The 7789-nt window shown below is 39.6% G+C and overlaps 1 pseudogene; it reads right to left on the reverse strand.

Annotated features, from left to right (window-relative positions):
• Nucleotides 1–3039: 3039 nt before the first annotated feature.
• LOC102829488 lies at nt 3040–3990 on the reverse strand (annotated as a pseudogene).
• Nucleotides 3991–7789: the final 3799 nt, after the last annotated feature.

The raw sequence follows: 7789 nt of genomic DNA on the forward strand, positions 1-7789 counted from the left end.
AGGTTTGAATTGCTGATCTTGCTGTTAACAGTCCAACTTATAACCCACTATGCTCCCAAAGCTCCTTTGGGGAACATCATGTTGAGTGAAATAAGTCAATTACAGAAGGACAAATATTGCATGCAATCACTACTATGAAAAAGTGAAGAGAAAATTTACTCAGAGATAGAAACATTCTTTGACGCTTACCAAGAAAGGGAGGTGAAGGGAGGGTAAATCACTAACTAGAGGGTTGTTGTTGTTAAGTGCTGTCAAGTCAGTTCTGACTCGTAGCAACCCTGTATAGAGTTTCTGAGGAGCAACTAGTAAGTTTAAACTGCCAGTTTAACATCCACCAGCTGCTCCTCAGAAACTCTATACAGGATTGCTATGAGTCAGAACCAACTCTGTGGCACTTAACAACAACAGGTTTGACAGAGGATATTTCTACATATGTATTTATATGCACTGAAAATATATTCATGATTATACTACAGCATACTAGGGGCAAAGTTATGAAAATTTCTTAGAAATAACTCAACACCTTGAGGGAATGAGTCCCTGGGTCTTGAGACTTACAACCATAGTCTCAGGGGACATCAAGATCAAGTGACATAATGGGGTCTACAAAGACACTGTTTTACATCCTACTTTGGTGAGCAGTGACTGGGGACTTTGAAGTTGTGAGTAACCATCTAAGGTGCAACCATTGGTCTCTCCCTGATTAGAACAAGAACGTAAGGAACATTCAAGACCCATGGAAACAATTAGTTTAAAGGGTTGGTGGAAGGAGCCAGGTGTGCCAAGTCCGATAGACAGAATATTCCTAGGCAAAGAGTTAGTAAATACAAAGGGTCAGATTCAGGAATGAGCTCTACATTTTTGAGGAGGAGAAAGAAAGGCATTATGGTTAAGTGTAATGGCAGTAGGGGACAGAGTTTTATGTAAATTCAGAGTTTAGATTAAGTAAAGTTTCTGGGAGTTTGAATTTTATTCCAAGTGCAATTGGAGGACTTTAAACAGGAGAATAACATGATTTGAGTTGTATTTTTTATTCCCTTGGAACACTATTTTGATAATTTATTTTAAGGATTATTTTAAAAGTATTTTAAAATGCCATCAAATCTCATAGCAATCCTATGCACATTAGAATGAAACACTGCCTAGTCCTATGCCATCCTCACAATTGTTGTTATGTTTTAACCCATTGTTGTTGCCATGGTGTCAGTCCATCTCATTGGGGTCTTCCTCTTTTTCACTAACCCCCTACTTCACCAAGTATGATGCCCTTCTCCAGGGACAGGTCCCCCCTGAAGTATGACAAAGTCCCACTGTCCTGGTTTCTAAAACACGTTCTGGCTGTACTTCTTTCAACACAGATTTGTTTGTTCTTCTGGCAGCCCATAGTATATTTAATTTTATACTCCAACATTGTAATTCAAATGCATTGATTCATCTAAAGTCTTTCTTATTCACTGTCTAACTTTCACATGCATATGACACTATTGAAATACCATGGCTTGGGTCAAATGCATCTAAGTCCTCAAACTGATATTTTTTATCTTTATAATTTTAAAGAGTTCTTTTACAGCAGATTTTCCTAATGCAATATATTATTTGATTTCTTGACTGCTGCTTCCATGAATATTGATTGTGGATCCAAGCAAAAGGAAATCTTTGACAACTTCAATCTTTTCTCCATTTAAAGATTTAGAGGTCCATGTGAGATAAGGCAGAAAATGATGATACCAGAACAGTATTGTTGTTGTTGTTGTTAAGTACCATGGAGTCAGTTCCGACTCATAGTGACCCTGCACAGGGTTTCTGAGGCTGTAAATCTTTACGGGAGCAAAATGCCTCATCTGTCTCCCATGGAACCACTAGTAGTTTTGAACTGCTGACTTTGAGGTTGGCAGCCCTACTCGTAACCACTATGCTACCAGAGCTCCTTAGAACAGTATTAGTGAAGAGCAAAAAAGTTGCAAGATGTTGTAAGTAATATTTTTGGATTAGAGTTAACAAGACTGTTGATATACTATAAGACAAGCCAAAGAAGTTCAGGATAACTGTTAGCTTTTTGGATAAAATAACTGAGTAGATACTGATGCTATTTACTGAAATAGGTAAAAATGGGGAAGAATAATTAAAAATCAGATTTTGACTATGTTTAGTTTAAGAGTAAATCAGTCTTATTTAACTCTACCTGGCTCCATACTAACAATTCACCCATGTTGTTCCTGGTACTGTGAAAAATGGATCATGGCTGGTTCCTCTATCCTTATTACTTCCCAAGTGGCCCTTATGTATTGAATTCACTATTTCTTTCACCTAGAAGCCTTGCCTCCCTACACTTGGTTATCTTCAGCTCTTTGTGCTTTTACAACACCATTTCCAGGGCTTTTTGGTTTTGAATTCACTATTTTTTTTTTTCTTTTACTTTCTTACTTGACCTAAAACTAAGTTTACTATTTTCTCTTTCCAAAATGTCAATTCTCCTGATTCAGGGCACAACTATTCACCTTGCCATCCAGAACATTACTTCTCAAAGCATTTCTAGAACTATCCAGTTTTTGTTTTAAATCTATTGTGAACCAATGAATTGCCCTACCACACATAAATAGCATGTGGTTGGCATTATGCAAGTCATTCCACAAATTCAGCAAAACCAAACTTGTCCACTTTCTTTTCATCTAGACAAGTTCACTGATGATGTATCTAAACGTCACGTTAATGTCAGATTGATATAAAAATTTCTAAATACTCTTACTTACTGTCCTAAGCCTGCATGTGTATCAAACTGTTCATTTAAATCCCATTTAAATCAGTATCTACCTGGGGAAAGATTGCATTATAAACAGAATGTGAATCATGGTCTCTAAATTACTTCATGGATAGAAGAATTAAATGACCATTTGGCAGGTGCAGTTACATTTATAACTTCTTAACTCTTCTAAATCAAAGTATATACTCTGCACTATAATGTTTTTTACCATGAGAACATTATTCAGAAATCCTTTAAACCTGGAGAACCTAAGGTAAGATATAAGTCATGAGTCCTTCCTAGAGTGTAGAGTGTCTCATTTACATGTATTTTCCCAGGACCCTCCTCAGGGCCCCCATGACCTCCTTATTCCTCAGGCTGTAGATGAGGAGGTTTAGAGCGGGAGTAACTATTGTATAGAAAACAGAGATTATGTTGTCTTGTTTAGGGTTGTGGAAGGAGTTGGGCAAGACATACATGAATGTGACAGCTCCATAGAACATCCCAACCACAGTCAGATGGGAAGAGCATGTGAAAAAGGCTTTCTTCCACCCCTCATTTGACGGCATGTGGAGGACAGTAACTAGAATTAGTGAGTAGGAAGCAAGGATAGCAACAAGAGGGGGCATGAGGAAGGTCACACCCATCACATACACCATGAGCTCGTATCTGGAAGTATCAGCACAGGCCAACTTCAGCAGAGGTGGGATCTCACAGAGCAGGTGCCTGATCATCCGGTCTTTACAGAAGGGAAAGTTCATGGTATACATGGTGTATACTAGAGCACTCAGAGATGCCAGGATCCAGGAAATGGCTACCATGAGCCAACAGATCCTTGGCTTCATGAGGACCATGTAGTTCAGAGGATGGCAAATAGCCACATACCTGTCATAGGCCATGAAGGCCAGCAGGAGGTCCTCTGCACCACCCAATGTCAGTGCCAGGAACATCTGAAGGGCACAGCCTCCAAAAGAGATACTGTTTTCTTGGTGCAGAAAATCCACAAGGGCCTTGGGAGAGACAACAGTTGTGAACAGAAGATCCATGAGTGAGAGCTGCCCGAGTAGAAGATACATGGGCACATGGAGTCTGCTATCTATTGTGATGACCAGTAGCAACAGGCCATTGCTGGTCAGAGCCAAGGTATACAGAGCTGCGATTGTGGCACAGAGCAGTTCCGGTGACCCACTGTCCTTCAGAATGCCCATCAAGATGAAACCACTTCCCAAGGTGGAGTTCCAGAGCTCCATTTTGTGTGATTTCTTTAGTTACCTAAAACTGGATGAATTCTCCATGAATTTTTGCTTAGACGTTCCCCTAGTTTTCTAAATCAGAGGCCCCTGAGAGATATCCAACATAATAAATCCAAAGAATTGATGCCTTTCTCACTGGTGTCTGACTTTATCTTCTGATTTCTGGCTCTTTTAACTGTATAAGAGAATCAGCTAAGTGGATACTAGGCATCACAGTATTAGCAGTTTTAGTTGAAAATTAAAAGATAACTATGTGAAAATATGATTTATGTATCTTTCCAGAAAGATTAAGTAATCTCATGGCACCATATCCTTGATTTTCATATATAGGTAGTCCCTGATTCTATTCTGAAGACTCCATTTTAATGGAATTCTGATTTAAGTCAAATACTTCATTTTCTTTTTTTTTGTGGGGGGGAGGTTTCATTATTAATGCCTTTTATTTTCAGCATCTTTATAAACTGATCTTTTTTTGTCTTTGGGATTGTCATAAAAATGATCACAGCCGTGAATTGCATACTGTAATGTACGTGTAGTACATTTTACTATGAGATGTACATTCACACACAAAAAGGAGGGTTGTAAGTGTGTTTTGTTGTACCTCAGATGTGTCACAAGTCAGGGACTATCTTTATATATGTTTTAACTCTAATCCTGATAATAACTTAAATATCCAGTTAGCTTTTAGCTACATATATCTGTTTTTAAAGATTAAATTCCAAAACAGATACAGAAGTTTGATTTCACAAAAGCACTTTCACTTTTTAACCCATATAGCTTATATCCACGTCTTCTTACAGTGCCGAAGGGTGTGGGCACAAGTCTCATTAAGAGAGCTAATGTGTGTCTACGTTACTTACCTCTCATGGTCAGTTCCTTATTTTCTCATTAGCCTGAGAGAGAAGGAGTCTAGAAAGTCTGAAGCTAATATGGTATGTTTGAGGCAACGTTGTTTTTAGAGCTAAACCTTTAAGATACTAATGGTTAAGTTTATGTGTCAACTTTGCTAGGTTATAGAGCCCAGTTGTTTGCTCAAACACTAGTCTAGATGTTGCTGTGATAATATTTTGTTGATGTGATTAACATTTACTGTTAGTTGTCCTTATGTAAAGGAGGGGATTTGCCTTAATAATGTGGGCGATCCTCATGCAACCAGTTGAAGTCCTTAACAGCAAAAATTGAGGTTTCTAAGAGGAGAAGGAATTCAGAGTCAGGACCACAACATAGAAGTCCTGCTGATGTTACCAGATGCTGCCTGGCCTGAGTATCAAAACTCAAGCTTGAGTAAGTTTCTGGCCTGTTGCTAGATTTGTAGACTTTGGACTTCCTAGCTCCCACAGTTACATTAACCAATGATTTCAAACAAACCTCTCATTTTCTCTCTGTTGTTATGTGCCATCACGTCAGTTCTGACTCATAATGACTCTGTATAGAGTTTCTGAGGAGTGGTGGTGGGTTTGAACTGCTGATTTTGTGGTTAGTAGTCAAGTGTTTATCTTACAGTGCCACATCAGAACTCTAATTCTTTCAAACAAAGCTTTCACTTTCTCTCTATCTCCCCATAAGCGTGTTTATTTATTTGGTTTTATCACTCTAAAGATCCTCAACTAACACAAGGATCAGTGAAAAGGTAGGTGTAGATTGTTGTGGTTGTTAGGGGCCAGCAGGTTGGTTCATAGCTACCGTATGCAAAACAGAACAAAACACTGCCTGGTCCTGTGCCATCCTCACAATTGTTGTTTCATTTGAGTCCGTTGTTGCTGGCACTCTCATTGGGGGTCTTCCGCTTTTTCACTGCCCTCTAATTTTACCAAGCACAATGTCCCTCTTTAGGGACTGATTCCTCCTTATAACAAGTGTATGAGAGACGAAGTCTTGACATGCTGACTTCTCAGGAACATGAGTTATTGCCTAGGAAAATCAGGATGTTTGTGTTTGGGAAAAATAGTGAAAGACCTGGGTAACAAAAGAGCACACAGGCTTATTGTATGTTGTAGGAGCTCTGATAGTGTAGTGGTTACAAATTGGGCTGTGAACTGCAAGGTCAGCAGTTCAAAACTACCAGCTGCTCTGCAGGAGAATGATGAGGTTTTTTGCTCCCATAAATATTTACAGCCTCAGAAACCTTGTACAGGGTCACTATGGGTCGGAACTGACTCCACGGCACATAACAACAACAAATCAGGTTCAGTAATTGTACTCTCACTTTCCTGCCTGTGACTCAGATCTCTACTCTCCTTTCTGCAGAATCAAAACTCCACCTTGGACTGAAAGGACACAGGATTAGGGAGGAAGAGTTATCTTTTTAGAATGCTGCTTTTCTTGAGTAATACCCAATACCAGGGAGACGCAAGCAGTGACAGGGACTTCAGAATGACAGAAGTTATTCTCAGATAAGACAGCTCTGAACATCTAATTTGGAAATGAAGGACCTTTCTATAAAACATTTGTCTATAATGTGGATTAAATATTTTGACATTTTACTGGTTTCCGTTGAGCTCTTCTGGGGTTTGTTGTTATTAAAGTGCTATCGAGTCAGTTCTGACTCATAGTGACCAGGTATAGGGTTTCCAAGGAGCAGCTGGTGGGTTTGAACCACTGAGCTTGCAGTTAGCAGTCCAGTGCTGATCCCCATTTCTGGAGTGATGGTGGTTGTGTGTTGTCAGTTGATTCTGACTCATAGCATCCCTGTTACAGGGTTTCTCACGAGGGCAATCTTTATGGAAGTAAAAGCCTCATCTTTCTCCCTTGGAGCAGCTGGTAGAGTCAAACTATTGATCTTGCAGTAGGCCCAATGCATAACCCCCTATGTTACCAGGGTTCTTTCTCATGTGGGTTCCTGTTGTTGTTGCTAAGTACCATCAAGTCAATTCTGACTCAGCAAACCTGTATAGGGTTTCTGAGGAGCCACTGATGGGTTTGAACTGCTGACCTTAAGGTTCGCAGTCCAGTGCTGATCCTACAATGTCACACCAGGAGGGGGTAGTAGAAATTTAATGGCTAAAAGGTCTCATAGCATATCATTGTCATATCACTTACTTTTAGATGGTCCCAAAACACCTTGTCAGAGAGGCCTGAAGCACAGAAGGTCTAAAGGCAGGTACTGAGACTTTCATCACGAAGCAGAAGCCCAAGACTACAGCACACTCTATATCAGTCTTAATGAGTTTTCTCTTCATATTTGCAAAACTAAGAATAAGAGGAAACTAGGATGGTATATGGAAAAGCATTAGGGAAACTGGCAGACAGAATAATTTCGTTCTTGCAATAAGATTTAGACTTCAATTCTCAATTCAACATTACTAGAGGCTACACTTTTGCCTGGAAAAAGACAAAGTCCTACCTCAAGTTATAAGAAGTCCAACTGCCAGACCACTCCAACTGTCTTATGGATTGTTTGAAGAACAAGAATGTTCCAGTAGAAGTAGGAAAGGAAGATGTGACTTTTTCAGCAGTGCCCAATTGGTTTAAGCATCTGTAGGTTTCAAAACAAGACCACGTGACAGGATCTCTTCTATCCCTTCTATTCCTCTGCAAACATTCTTTGGAGATGGCAGTGGAGACAGATAATGAATACGGTTCTTGTTTCCTTTTGAAGAAGAGATGATATTCCTGTTCTTACACCTGAGAAGAAGTAGGAACAATGGCTTCTCTCACACAGTCTCCCAGAGAGGGAGCTCACCTAATCCTGGAGCATTTGTCAGATGGAGCCCTTGAGTTCAGGTACTCAGATTGTCATTTACTCTGCTGTATTTGGTAGTGAAGACAAAAACAGAGGGAAGTAGATATTGGAAGA

This window comes from Chrysochloris asiatica, unplaced genomic scaffold (genome assembly GCF_000296735.1).
Source record: "Chrysochloris asiatica unplaced genomic scaffold, ChrAsi1.0 scaffold00140, whole genome shotgun sequence".
Taxonomy (NCBI): Eukaryota; Metazoa; Chordata; class Mammalia; order Afrosoricida; family Chrysochloridae; genus Chrysochloris; species Chrysochloris asiatica.